The sequence below is a fragment of the Malaclemys terrapin genome, chromosome 4 (genome assembly GCF_027887155.1).
Source record: "Malaclemys terrapin pileata isolate rMalTer1 chromosome 4, rMalTer1.hap1, whole genome shotgun sequence".
Lineage (NCBI taxonomy): Eukaryota > Metazoa > Chordata > Testudines > Emydidae > Malaclemys > Malaclemys terrapin.
This window is the reverse complement of record NC_071508.1, coordinates 58,179,075-58,193,889: the sequence shown is the minus strand read 5'-3', so window position 1 is coordinate 58,193,889 and position 14,815 is coordinate 58,179,075. Positions and strand designations below refer to the sequence as shown.

The 14,815-nt window shown below is 40.6% G+C and overlaps 1 protein-coding gene across 1 annotated transcript in view; it reads right to left on the bottom strand.

Moving 5' to 3' along the window:
- Window positions 1-14,815, bottom strand: part of MICAL2 (microtubule associated monooxygenase, calponin and LIM domain containing 2) — a 192,836-nt gene that overhangs the window by 145,187 nt on the left and 32,834 nt on the right. The window lies entirely within an intron of this gene.

Sequence of the window (14,815 nt, the reverse complement as noted above, 5' to 3'; positions counted from 1 at the left end):
ATATTTCACAAAATAGTTTAATTTGCAGTTTTAATTAAATATTGGTTATTCTATTACAGGCAAATACCAAGAGAAGCTAACCTATGACGCCTGAGCTCAGGTAGTAACAAACAATCACATTTGAAGTGGAATGCAGGTTTGTAAAGGAGCAGACCATTTCCTCTCATCAAGTCTAATCATCATAAGCATAGCAACTGTAGAACAAGTGGCAGTTATAGTTAAATGTGGGATGCAATACTTCATAAGTAATAACTCTAGGTTCCTGAGGTCATTTCCCTTCCAGTCCACCCCTCCCATATTTCAAAAGAAAAAAAAACTGCCTCTGATCAAGGATGCATTTTGCTCTTCAGTCTCATCACTAACTCCCATCTTAACTAGCAGTGTTGAAGGTCACTCCCTAGAGTGGGAAGTTGAGCCTTTCCAAGGCAATCACACTAGTACATTCAAGATCTTTGATATCCAAATAAAAATGTATTTCTTAAATTTTGCCATTCTAGGTACAACGTACAGATTGGCCACTCAGCATTGTTAGTGCCATTGTTTTCTAGTGTCAACAGGCAGAGAAACCCAGAACAGTTATAAATTCTAACCAGAATTAGAGCGTGTACCTTTACTTAACAATTATTGGGAATGTTTCCAATAGTACAGTGTGTTAACATAACACTCCCTCACAGGGCCAGCATACTAGTCTGGTGACAGCCTAAGACACTGTAGGGAATCGGCGTTCAGGGACCTCAGTTGTCCTGGACAAAAAAGGGTTTCAGAAATATTAACAGGCTGAGGGGTCAAGGGGCAGCTAGAGCCTTTGTTGCCAGAAGGAAGGCCTTTGGAAAAGGAAAGAAAAAATTAAGTGTGCATATACGAGGCAGGGAGAATTCGGAGGAATTTAGTGTTCTTCTGTCCACTGCTGAACACAAGCTATATGAAGCGCCAATTTATGTCAATGCACAAGACAACAGAAATGAAACATGGCTTTTCTATATAAAAGTTTATATATATATGTGGCTTTGTAATTGCAACTCTGTTGTCACATTCCAAATACATGCAATTCTGATACAAAGATCAACACTTGTGATTGTTCTGGTCACCGTGTCTCTATATCCAGACTGACAATGAACTTCCTACATTGGATAAATTCACAGAAGCAAAATGTGGGCGTTGTGAGGACAGAGCAAGTTCTACGAGACATGTGCCAAGGCAGGTCAGTCAGGTTGTAATTGGGTAAGACTGGCACTCCTACAAATTGTGCCATTCTTTACGTGCACGCAAATACCTCTTAATTCCACACCTTGAATCAGAAATTACTTCCAGTTTTCTTCTTACAACTGAAGACTCACTGATGGGCATAAATTATTACTAAATTATTTGGGAGTAGACAGTGCTTTGCAGGACACTGAACTGACATCCCTTGCAACATTTCTTTGATCTGGATTATGAATTGCCCCAAGGATTGTCTCTCATCAAAAACTGTACAGTTTGTTAGGGATGACAAAGTGTAAAGGTTGGGAGGAAGGGGCAAATGACAGAGGTCCAATGGTTACACCAGTGAAAGATTAAGAGAACCATTTATTGCAACACAAGCCTTTTTTAATCCCTCTTATTATTTATTTAAATGTGGTAGTGCAAATTAATGATGAAAGTGCAGGCAAAGACACCTGCATCCAATAGTTAGCATCTTTGGTTCACGTACCTGAACAATCACTACGAGCAGCATCCACTAAAAGTGAAATTCTATTGTATGTAAAAAAGTCAACTATCTGATAGGAGAAGATAGTTACAAGGGACACGACAGCTCAATGGAATGGATTCAGAAGCTTTTACCTCTAACAGTATGTCTACACTGCAGTTAAACACTCCTGGCTGACCTGTGTCAGCCGACTCAGGCTCACAGGGCTCAGGCTGCGAGGCTGTAAAGTTGCAGTGTAAACATTCGGGCTCAGACAGAGCCCAGGCTTTGGGATCCTCCCCACCGCATAGTGTCCCAAAGTTCAGGCTCCAGCACAGAAGTCTATACCAGGGGTCAGCAACCTTTGGCACACAGCCCACCAGGGTAATCCAAAGGCAGGCTGCAAGATATTTTGTTCACATTGACCGTCCGCAGGCTTGGTACCCCACAACTCCCAGTGGCCGCAGTTCACGGCGGCCTACCACTTCCTGCAGCTCCCTTTGGCCAGGAATGGCGAACCACGGCCACTGGGAGCTGTGGAGGCTGTGCCTGCGGATGGTCAATGTAAACAAAATGTCTCGTGGCCCGCCTTCGGATTACCTGATGGGCCATGTGCCAAAGGTTGCCAACCCCTGGTCTATACCACAGCCTTACAGCCCCATAGCCCAAGCTGTGAGTGTTTAATTGCAGTGTAGACATACCCTAAGGGGCCAATGTGAATACAGACCAGGTTGAAAATCCGTATCGCCTGAAAGGCATTTGGTGGCCTTGTTTCAACTTTCATTATTCAAGTGTCCATCATCATCATCACTACTACTGACAATAATGTTGGCTGTCTCAGAGCATGTTCAAGGACAGAATAGACAATGGAGAATTGACTGAATTAATCTTTCATTCCTAGAGTGTGTCCCTCCAGCTTGCAACATAAGGACACTGGTAGAGTAGTTGGGGGAGGTGGCACTCCTGCTGCACCTTCTTCTGTAGAAAGGAGACATCTAAAAGTTGGATTGAAAACGTTTGAAGTTCCCCAACCAGCATACAGTTTTTAAAGCAGAATTACAAATTCTGAATACAGTTAGCTTATCAGGAAAACTCTTAGGTGGCAGTGCTGGTGTTCATGACATCTTGTACACGCGCGCGCACACACACACACCCCTACCTTGTAAGCAGAAAAAACCTACTCTACAAATGAATTTTTTGTAAACAAAATGTTTCCCAATTCTTAATTACTCATAAGCAGTAAGTAGAAGGGACAGTAAGTTTCTACAGTACAGATCTTTTACTCAGTAAAAGGCTGCATCATCATCCTCTCCCATCCGCCCCCGACCCCTAAATGGTTCATCAGTGGTGAACATCAGAGGTCCAGAGCACTTATTGATTTCCAGATGCAATTGTCATAGGCTGTAAAATCACCTCAGATAATCTGTGAAAAAGGAGAGTAAGTTATTCCTCTTCAGATAGCTGAAGGTGATGCAAAGTTCACCCTTCCATTTGCCAGATCTCAGAACATTTAAAACAAAAAACAAAAACACACACCCTCATCAGAAGTCCTGCCAGCACAAACATATTCTGGTGCCAATAGACTACTTGCCAGTTCAGAGACAGAGCTGAAACTGTAGTGTTGCGAGCCATTGGAAACATAGGCTTTAGGTAATGGTTTCCTGTCTCCAGCACTTCTCGTTTTGAAGATCTGTTCAGAATTACAGCTTGCACCAACGGTAACATCCCAGAGATAATAAAGGGAGGTCAAGAAAAAAAAATCTATAGGAAACCTTTTTACATAAACTCTGTCTCACCAAGGCCAGAAGGAACCACCAGATCTTCTAGTCTGACCTCTTGTATATCACAGGCCAGAAATACAATCATCACCCACACACTAAACCCAATCAGGGCTTTGGAGCGGAGCCCGGAGCTGGAGCGCGGACCAGTAGGTTTTTTCCCAGAGCTGGAGCGGAGCAATTTAAAAATTTGATTGCTCCAAATCCCTGAACCCAATAAACTAAAACGAGACCAAAGTATTGTGAGTTCACAGAAGACTAGTCCATTATGTGTCAGAAGCAGAGGTGCACCAGTGCCCACGGCCTCCCGCAATGCCAGGGAAACAAGGTCTTACCTTTTAACACAAATAGTTTAGAAAACAATTATCTACGGGAGCTGTTACCTTGGTCACAAATACAAAAGAAAATAAGCGTCAAATGTATTGACCTCTGATGAAGAGGGTTTGTTCGGATTTTTTTTTTTCCCTTCACACTAAAAGCTAATTGCAAGAGATCTGAAGCCGTTTATTACAGTGCTTCACTGTGTGGTGACTGCATCCTCCTACTGCTTGTTCAGCCAGAACAAGGGAAACCACAAAGCAGAAAGCCATTTAATCAAAATAAACCCACACATGGAGAATGATGTTGCAAAAACATCTGGAAGGATCAATCCTTTAGGGGAGCTCAGCTCTAATAATTAGTTATTCTTCCTTATTTACTTGTGTGTCAAAAAAAGATGTTTGGCCAGTTGGTTTTGATGGTTTGCTTTTAAACAAACAGTTTCTCCATTTGAAATGGACTCAGCTGTAAACAAATTGGACATGGGTTTGTATAACTGTTAAACCTAAATATGAAATGTTAAAAATGTCATCCTCATCAATATTTTATTGAGACAAAGTTTCCAAAAGACAGTTACAATAGAGTAAATTAAATTGGATTATTATTCATGGTTTCTATTAAGGTTTTTCTTCTACCACAAAAACAACATTTTACACTACATATTAAGAACATAAAAACCTACATAACACATCTGAATGCCAGGGAGTTAGGATTAAATAGCCCAGAAATGGGAAAGCACGGCAATATGGAGTTCCCATAAATAATCCTGAACCACTATAACTCTGCTCATATATTCCCACCATCTTGTGAGCCTTTCGATTTATACAAAGTTTATATCGTAGCTAGTGACATGTCAAAACCAAGTTAATTTGCCAGTTTGGCCAGGAACCTGGATACCTACGTGCACCATGTATTTTGGTGTTTTGGGCATATGCAAACATGTTAATATATATCAGTCTCCCACTCTAGAGCCAAGTCTTCAATCACTCTCTGCATTGGAAGTGTATAGAATAAAGTTTTTAAAGTGCTGTGGGAGAGGGAGACAACTATCATTTCCCGCAACTTGCAGACTATTCACTGCATTAAAACACACACACACACACATTCCCCCTCCCCCCCCCCCCAACTCTGACTAGAGATATTAAAATTGTTTGGAAAAAAAAAATCAAGGTTTTGTGTATGACAAAAAATGTGACAAAATGTATCCATGTGCTACAGTGCCTCTTGTATATACAGAAAAGCTACAGAATTTGTGTCTTAATAAACTGACACAAACACACATCATGCTTTTTCTTGATAAAATACAGGTTTCTCAAAACAGCAAAATAACATGCCCTATGTTATGTCAACAGGAAAAAAAACTAGCTGATTCTTGAAACAAGCATGGGAACTTAAATGAGAGGCACCTGTTCTACAGAAGACAGGAAACTGCCTTACATCTGGAACCTATTCTGTTCTCAGCCAAATGTATAATCCTTTCTTGGTACCAAAATTATGTATTTCCTCACCTATCTGTACTAAAAAAAAAATAGAAGCTTGTAATGTAACTAACAATAAAGCTGTATCAGAGCTCAGTTTGGCTCTCTCTCTCTCTCTCTTCCCTAGACAGAAACAAAGATCTGACCCCATACCACCACCAAAGGAAAGCAACTGTCTGGCAGGCCTGAGGCTGCATTGGATTGCATCTATTTCCCTTGGTTTGGCACACATTAGGAACACCACCCTGTAATTTGGATGGATATCTGTCCTTACTATTTTCACACAGTTATAAATCCAAACCACTAAAATGTCATAATAAAGTAATGTATCTCACTGTAATCTCTTGATAGTCTCGAGTCAGTCAAATTTAACTAAACCATGTGACAGCAACAATATCAGTGATTTGTGTAAAAGCAAGCTCAGTGTAGACACACCTAGTTCAGTGGAAATCTCTACAAAAAAAGAATATATCTTGGAAATCAGTGAAATAGGAGAAGACATAAAAACAAGGGACACAGATGTAAAGCTGCCGTTATCTTGTCAACCAAACCTTAAGACTTCCAAACATCTAGAAAAGTTTACAAAAATATTAGTCAGGCTTTCTGATTAGGTTCTCCTGGCCGTAGATTACTGTTTCTCATGAATGATAAAAAATGGAAAGTGGGTGCCTGACAAAACATCTGTAGTATAATGTATACAAGTTCTAATAAAAATAAGTGATTTCATTATCTAATCAAATACCAAAACTTTGCCTTTGGTGATGTAATTTGGCCTGCTTTGAAAACAGAGTGATTCAGAGAGTCAAATACTTAGTAGATATCATTCTCTCAAAACAAAACCATGTCCTTTCATCACCATGACTCTTTTCAGAGACAAAAAAAACATTTCTTGAAGAAAAAGTCTGAACCCATCATGAACAATTAAAGGGCTCTGTTGTAACATATTGTCCCTATCCACACATTTTTTCCTTCCCCCCAGTAGATCTTCCATACTATTTCATAGATAATCCCACAGCCTTCCCTGAACTCAAAGCATACTATACCTTTATTTATATCGATTTATAAAAGAATTAAAAGAGGACCCTCTCCGAGGCTCTAGGCACCCATGCCATAAATTACAAAAATAAAGTAACCTGGGCACTTAAGTGAGTGACATGATTTTCAAGTGCGCTAAACACTCACACCTGCCATTTAAGTCAGTGGAATATGTTGCTTGTAAGTACCACCAGCAGCGTGTCAACTTCAGGACCAGCCTAAATTGGAGGGCTGAAGAGACAAGTGGTTTTTGCTCTCTTGTTTAAATAAAGAAGTTGATATCAGAATGTATTTTTGTGCACACAGTTTCCTCATCAGAGCTTCCTATAATTATGGTACTCAATTCTTATTACGACATTTCGTGACCTGTTGATGAATATACAGAGACCAACCTGCTTGCTACAGTATACCACAGAGAGTTGTCTTTAGTAAAACAGTAATTAGATGCAGTTTTGCACACCTTTTATATCATCTATATTTTCAGAGGCATAAAGGACAATGATTAGTGGAATATCCTAACTGTGGCTTCCAGTGTTGCAAAACAGGTTTTAGAATTTATGGTATCACTTCATATTAAATGGAGTTTAATACGACGTCATCATGAAAAGATTGTGTGATTCCATGTTACATCTGCTGTACATTAAACCCAAAAGAATTAATGGTGATTTAAAAAAGCAAAAACAAAAAACAAACAAAAAAAATCACAAAAAGAAAAAAATACCCAAGGGGTTAGATAATCCATTAATTTAATGTTACTAAACATATTAATACCATTTTAGTCATCAAATATAAAAAAATACAATGGTCAGCTAGTGTCATTTTGCTCTGTTATCCTAGTAAAGTTATCAGTGCTATTTTAGATAAAATAGATGGGATTTTCATTATAAAGTTTAATTATAAAAAAAAATTTAAAAAAAAGCTTTAAAATCTCAGCCATTTCAAACCTCGTTTTCAAGAGGTTAACCTCTATTTTGAGTGAGTCAGTCACTAAAGTGAGTCAGTCACTTGGGTTCTAATTAAGAGCAAAATTAGGAGATTTTAAATCTTCCATCTGTAAAATATTTCAGAATGTTCACTAAAGTAAATAGAATGCAGAGTGAGGTGTCTCTGGAAGCATTAGGTGGATCACAAATGACAGTGCTTTTGGGGGAAGGTAAATCTACCAGTGTTTCAGTTAAAACACACTGGAGGATTGGTTTAATTATGAGACAAACTTTTGTTCAGCGCCTTCAAGAAAACAGGACCTCCAGAAAACAAATATATTGTCCACCGTGTCCTTACAATGCTCCAACTTTCTGCTTGCAAATCACAAGTTTTTGTCCATACTAAAGACCAATGAGAATGGCAGATATTTTGTACATTGCTAAGATGCAAGAGTGCCAATATGAGTCACCTGCCCAGTTTAGTGTCTTTGGACCATACTACATGGTGGAAAAAAAAATCCACTCATGTAGATGGGGGAAAGAGTTATTCAATGGTACACTGTGAAAAGGAAGAAACAAGGGCTTGGCAGATAAAATTGTCCTATTTTATAATTAATGAATGAAAGTGGCTATATTATGAAGACACAGCTTGATTTTGGTATTCTGGTTAAGTCACAAGCCACTCCAACTTCATTCATGATTTGTGAGATCAGACCCTCTCAACTGATTCATATTCTGGTCCTATAATAATCCTGCATACATGCACAATGTTCTGCATATATCAAATTTGAAGTTACATACTGTAATAATAAGCTGAGTGTTTACTGTACCTGCTTAACCAAAATAACTGACAAGTGTGATAATTCACTTGTTTCTATATTTTTACACTACCACCAGCAGCAACTTCCACACATTGATAGCATATTAAATTACATGGTTTCTATACAAAAGGAATATGCAAACCTAGGAAAAAGTAGTCATTAACCCAAGGAAATGGTTCAAAACCGTTTAATTTTCTAGTGTAAATAGTTAATTAGAAGATGTGAAATAAGCTCTGGCAGGTACAAGAGTACCTAGTACTGATATGTAGGCAGCGCCAGCACTATTCTCTGTAAAGAAATTTTTAGTAGTAATAGTTTGTTTTTTTAAGTATCCCTTATGTTTTAAGCAGTCAGATAATGCTTATGCGACTGACTGGGAGGATACGTCTGTCAGTTTATGAGTTTCATTTTGGCTTTCTGAACACCATGTTGTATGTCAACCTTCATTTTTAATGAACACTTTAGTGAGGCTTTGAGCATTTATTTGGTAGCAGGAACTTGGCACCTAGTACAGAGACTACGGGCATGTCTACACTGCAGTTCGGCTGGGGATGTGAATAGCAATGTGAATGGAGTGCTGAGGTGTAACTCTCCCATGTGGGTGTGTGAACTTAAAGTCCTCAATATGAGGTAGGAACCTATGTTAATGGGAACTTACAACCTTTTAGTTCATGCTTGCACTGTCCACCTGGGGGCATTACAGAATAGCACCTTGGTACTCAATATTGTTCAGACACCTATTGTCCTAACTGTGGAGCAGCATAGACACACCCTAATTCTGGGAAGCTCTGACTGGATCAAAGACCATCAACACTGAATAGTTCCACCCTAGTGAAACAATAGGCTTGCTATTAGCGGAGCCATTGACTGAATTACTCCCTGCCCAGAAGCAGAGGGAGCTGGCTTTGGAGCTTGGAAATTCCCCAGCTGAAACAGGGGCAGAAAAGGTAGCACAGGCTATTTTAAAAAAAAGGAGGAACAAGCTCTAAGCAAGAGAACATTCCAAGTGATGCCGGACCTACGAATTCACAGTGGTAGAGAAGACACTGAAGGGAAGTGGTCTCAGGAGTTTGTGTTTTCTGTAACTCACTTGTGTTGTGCAGGGGGAGGCGTGTGTGTATTACTATGCTTTCCTACATTTTGGATGCCGAAAACCATCTGTTTTTTTGTAATCCAGGTGCATTGTGTAGGACACGAGAATCAGGGTAGTAACTGCATAGTTAAGGCACTCATAACATTACAAATCTGGGAAGGGGAGAGGAGCCATTTTTTATTTTATTAAATACACATACAGGCCTGTCTCATCTTACGCGGGGGTTCCACAGAGTGACCAGATAGCAAGTGTGAAAAATCGGGACGGGGGTGGAGGGGTAATAGGAGCCTATATAAGAAAAAGACCCAAAAAATCAGGACTGTCCCTATAAAATCAGGATTCCTGGTCACCTTAGGGTTCCATTCCGCGGTTAGCGCGTAAAGCGAAAACCACGTATAGCCAAAACCCCATTGAGTTCAATGGCGGGGGAAATCGCCTGCACTACAGGTATAGCATTAAAATTGTTGTTTCTCTTTTTTTGTTTTTTTGTTTGTTTTTGCCAACCGCGTAAAGTTGAAATTGCGCGTATTAAATGCGCGTAAGATGCGACAGACCTGTACTTCTAGCTTCTGAAAAAGCAACAGAGGGTCCTGTGGCACCTTTGAGACTAACAGAAGTACTGGGAGCATAAGCTTTCGTGGGTCAGAACCTCACGCTTATGCTCCCAGTACTTCTGTTAGTCTCAAAGGTGCCACAGGACCCTCTGTTGCTTTTTACAGATTCAGACTAACACGGCTACCCCTCTGATACTTCTGAAAAAGGTTACTTTATGCCTGAAATGTTGTGTGTGGTGTTTCCCTAGAGTAGAGTAGAGTGGGTTTTTTTTAATTGTGGTTTCTTTTGCAAATTCTAAGGTTAAAGGACAATGTCGTTTTTGAGATAGGTGACTAAAACATGGTATGTTTGAACTTTTTTGAAAATTCGACACTTTTTTTTTTTTTTAAAAGTCCTCCCAACTTAAAAACACTTCACTGTAAAAACTTCAAAATAAAATTTGACACAATTCTTAAATGATAACTAATGCACAGGGTTATTACTACTTAATTGTAGTGGAACATTCTTTAGGAAATAAGAGCTCATTTTTTTTTTAATGTTTCCATGTATGTTACTATACTACATAGTATAGAGCAGTGGGTCTCAAACTTTTTTTTTTTTTTTACTGGCGACCCCTTCCACATCACAAGCTTGAGTGCGACCCTCCCTAATAAGTTAAACACACTTTTTAATATATTTAACACCATTATAAATGCTGGAAGCAAGTGGGGTTTGGCAGCTCGCGAGCCCCCCCGTAATGACCTTGCGACTCCCTGAGGGGTCCTGACCCCCAGTTTGAGAACCCCTGGTACAGAGGAAATTACAAGTCACTGAAGTGTGTCTAAAAGGTTTGTGCAGCAAATGGATCTTGTAAGCACTGTGAAAGAGGTGAGAAGACATCAGGTAAAGTGGCCAATTTTGATTTTGTAAAGCAAGGATCAAGGCTAGTTTAGACCCTGGTTTTAGCCACCAAAGATTGCAGAAGATTTTGGGTAGTTGGATAGGTTATAAAGCAACATGTAAAGGGAACCTCAAACTAGGATATTGGTCATTGTGCCCACCAAAGGTTACAAGTTCAGCTAACATAACCAGCAAAGCTGCTAGGGGCCTCTACTTAAAAAAAAAAAAAAAAAATACCCTAAGGACATTCCCAAACCCATAAAACAACCTCTAAGGTAAGTTTAAGTAAAAGCTTCCTCCCACCCCCTTTAAAAAAAACATTAAAATTAAATAGCATTCCTTAAATTCTAAATTTCCTTTGAGTCAAGTATTAGTTCTTACACCTAACTTAATGTTGGCATCCTTTCATCTGCAAGAGACGGTGGGAATTGCAGCCTATGATGTAGATAGTTTCCAATGTCCCATGTGACTGAATAGACCAATCTGAGATTTGCATGATCTTTGGCAATTATTGCAAACGCAGGTGTCTTGGTTGGGAACTGCCTGCTTCCTACAGGCTCTTTAGGTTCTTCAAACGGGCAAATTTACCAAGTGCAACAGCCCTGCTCAAGCAAAGACAACTGCGCTGGCTGGGTCCTCTGAGTAGGCTGGAAGACAGACGCATACCCCTGGACATGCTATATGGGGAGCTATCAGAGGGAAAACAGCAGCAGGACGTCCCAAGCTTCGCCATAAAGACACATGCAAGCGAAATATGAAGGAATTTGGAATCGATCCTGACGGATGGGAAACTTTGACAAGTGATTGTAACAAGTGGTGCCATTGTCTCCATTAGGGCATCAAAGTCCATAAATTAATGCTGCCCTCAATATTCCTGCTCATCAAGAGACTCGAGATCCCCTGTACCACTGTCTTCCCCGCAGCGCTCCCTTTCAAAATCCAGATCTTAGATGTTCTTTGCCCACCCTTCCACAGTAAAAGTTCTACAGTCAAGTCCTAACATGTGGGACCAAGAACTAATCCTCCATTACACCATTCTTCCACTAAAATCCAGAGACTGCAGCATCTCATTCCATTCCCATTTATATGCCAGACAACACCTTCTCCCCATCCACCACCCTACAGAACTAATGTCTTTAGCTAATTTTTAAAAAAAGTGATGCCTATTGGCAACTTTAGCTCTCAAATAAAATTGTATTTTCAAATAGCCACTTGTCTAACGTTTTGGGTCTGCTGAAATATGAAACCGTTAAGATTTACATTCCAACTGATCCAATGCAACCAGCACTTTTCCGTATATAACTGAAAGTGGAAAGTTTGGGCCACATTCTACACTGTGCAACATACAAAAGCCTACAGTGTTGCATGAGACGCAAGAAGAGGGTGAATTTGGACCACCAAGCTTAAAATGTGCAAAAAACTCCAGACCCATTATTCAACTACAAATTCACAGCATAGGTAAAAGTCACAGTGGTCTGAAGATAGCAATTTGTTGGTAGCATCAACAAAGCTAACAACATACTAGTAATGGGTTGGTATCTTTAACCATTAATCTTCTCTATTGTGCAGTAGTATTTTTATTGGACCATTAGTATTTCTTAATGTTGGCATCTTATCTTGACTTATCTACACTTTAGCGTGATCTGTAAATAGGACTGTCGGATTGCATCAAGGTAATGATCAGAGAGTCTGCCCTCTTGTCTCAATGTGTTTCCCACCATTCATGTGGCACAGATATGCTTTCACAAGAGACTAGGATTCACATGTAAGGAATGTTTGCTAGATATCCACACTAAGCCTGTAGACCACTGTTAACATTTTCATTTGCTGCAACCTCCAGATTCATTCTTCTCACATGCAATCAGCTCACTTTGATGAGAGTGAATTATAGGTCTTGTTATGGTAGATAATATAAAAACAACAAATACAGATACATCTTACTCCTATACGCACCCTTTTGTCTATGAGGAGTTATCCTACATTTATCCATAACATATAATACACACATTAGTTTATACAAATATTTATGCCCCATAAGTACAAATAAATCCTTATTCCAAAGCACAGAACTAATACCACAGGAGGCAGTTAGACTCTTGGGTCACAATCCTGCAAAGTTTTACACATGTGGTTAAATGTTACAAATTGAGAGTGCCATTGACTTCAGTGTGACTTCACATAGTGTGTGCCATTAAGCAAATTCTTAAGGTTTTATAGGATCAGGGCCTTGCACTGTATGGGCACAGTTCAGAGACCAGAGCCATGCTCTCCCTACACTTTACACATGCCATCCACACTACCTGTTTTCTGCTGCTATTATCTCCTCAGACTGACAACAGAAACTGGGGGGAGAAGGGGGAATGGAGTATAGTACGGTACAATTAAGATGCTTTCTCTCCCCCCGTCCAACTCCTTCCCTTTCCTGACTGTACATTCACCATGAAGTTGCTCACTGACATATATTAAACTCTTTCAAAAAGAACAAAGAGAGGAAGGATAGGAGAAAATGGAAGTGACGGGAGGAAGGGAAAGAAAAAAAGCAAACAGAGGAAGAAGTGGGAGGCAGATAGGAAAGTGGTGAGGACAGTTTTCATGGTCCAAAATCTCTTGGCTCTTCATTTCCCAGAGAAGCTTGCAGCAGAGATATTTCAAAACTATTTTTTTAAAAGAATAACAAAGAGCTTATCCAAAAGATAAGTTTTACAAACAAAAACAGAAGCCCTTACATGCATTCCAAGTGATTTAAGAGTCCTTTCTCCCAGATGCTTTTGAAAAGCCCCTGTTCTTTAAGGAGAGTGAAGGGGGTAGAAAAGCCACACTGCCCCTTTGCAGAGATTACAACTATGAAATTCATAATGATTTCAATTTATGAAACCCTTCATGGTTTGGAATCCTGTGTATATTTTATATACCCTTTCTCCCTGTGTTTTACTTACACAAGTATCAATAACCCATCTGAGGGCTGGGAATTCTCAATCTGGATCTCAATTTATAGCTATAACTCAGCAATAAAACTGAGAGCCATATTTATACAGTTGCAAGTGAGCTACTCTAAAATGAAATATAATTGCAAAACAGATGACCCCAGTGGCATATAGGTATATCTCCATAGGTTATATATTATCTCGTAGAACTGGAAGGGACCCTAAAAGGTCATCAAGTCCAGCCCCCTGCCTTCACTAGCAGGACTACGTACTGATTTTGCCCCAGATCTCCCTAAGTGGCCCCTCGAGGACTGAACTCACAATTTAGCAGGCCAATGCTCAAACCACTGAGCTATTTCCCGCCACCCCCCTTTGAACTGGTTAAAAATAAAGCTTTAGTATAAAACTTTTATAACAGCATTTATACTCACTGGAATTCAATGGTTTCCGACAGATCTGCACTACATCTTACTAGAACAGAACATCACCATGCTGTTCACAATCACACAGACCACCTCCTCTTCTACTCACAATTAGGAATGTAAAATATTCTACGGTTAACCAATAAGTATTAGTCTTACTGTTAATATATTGCAGTTAACCTTTCAAACAGATTGGTAAAATAATTTCATGACATTTCACATCCCTACTTCTGCTGTCATTCCTTCAAGTTGGCTGCGCTCCCTGCCCCCACATCCAAGCACACTGTGTGCATTAACAAATCCACCTCTTCCCTATCTGCATCCCACTCCCCAGCAGCACCCAGAGCAGGACAAACCAAACCGCCCTCTCATGGTGATGGTTCGGGAGCCCGGAACAGCTGGGTACCTCGCTCCCCGCTAGGAGCCAGTACAGGGACCCCAGCCGGGCACATCCCCTCCCCCGCAGACACAGGCCCCCTGCCTGAGGAGCAGCTACTGCCCCCCGCTGCCCCGACCCCCCTGTGAGACTCTGCCAAGCCCCTGGACACCATCCAGACTCCTCCCATATGGGCAGCTGCTCAGGACCCAGGCGCCTGCTGGCTGCTGCCACCAGATGTGATGGTGCTGGGCACTCGCCACCTCCTGGCCCAGGGTGCGGCCAGGGAGCTGGGCAGCAAGGGGCATGCGACCAGAACTATCCAAAGTCCCACGACGCACTGAGGGAGACTGGGTTATATGATGGTGGAGACTGATGTCACCATGACACCTCCTGGTCATGACAGGTTCTCCCTGCCACCATAACATTCCTGGATCACAGGATGGTCTCTCCCTTTCCCCACCCCCCATCATCAGGACAGTGCACAGGAGGGGGTGGTGACAGGGTACCAACTAGGGATGTAAAATGTTAAATGGTTAACCGATAT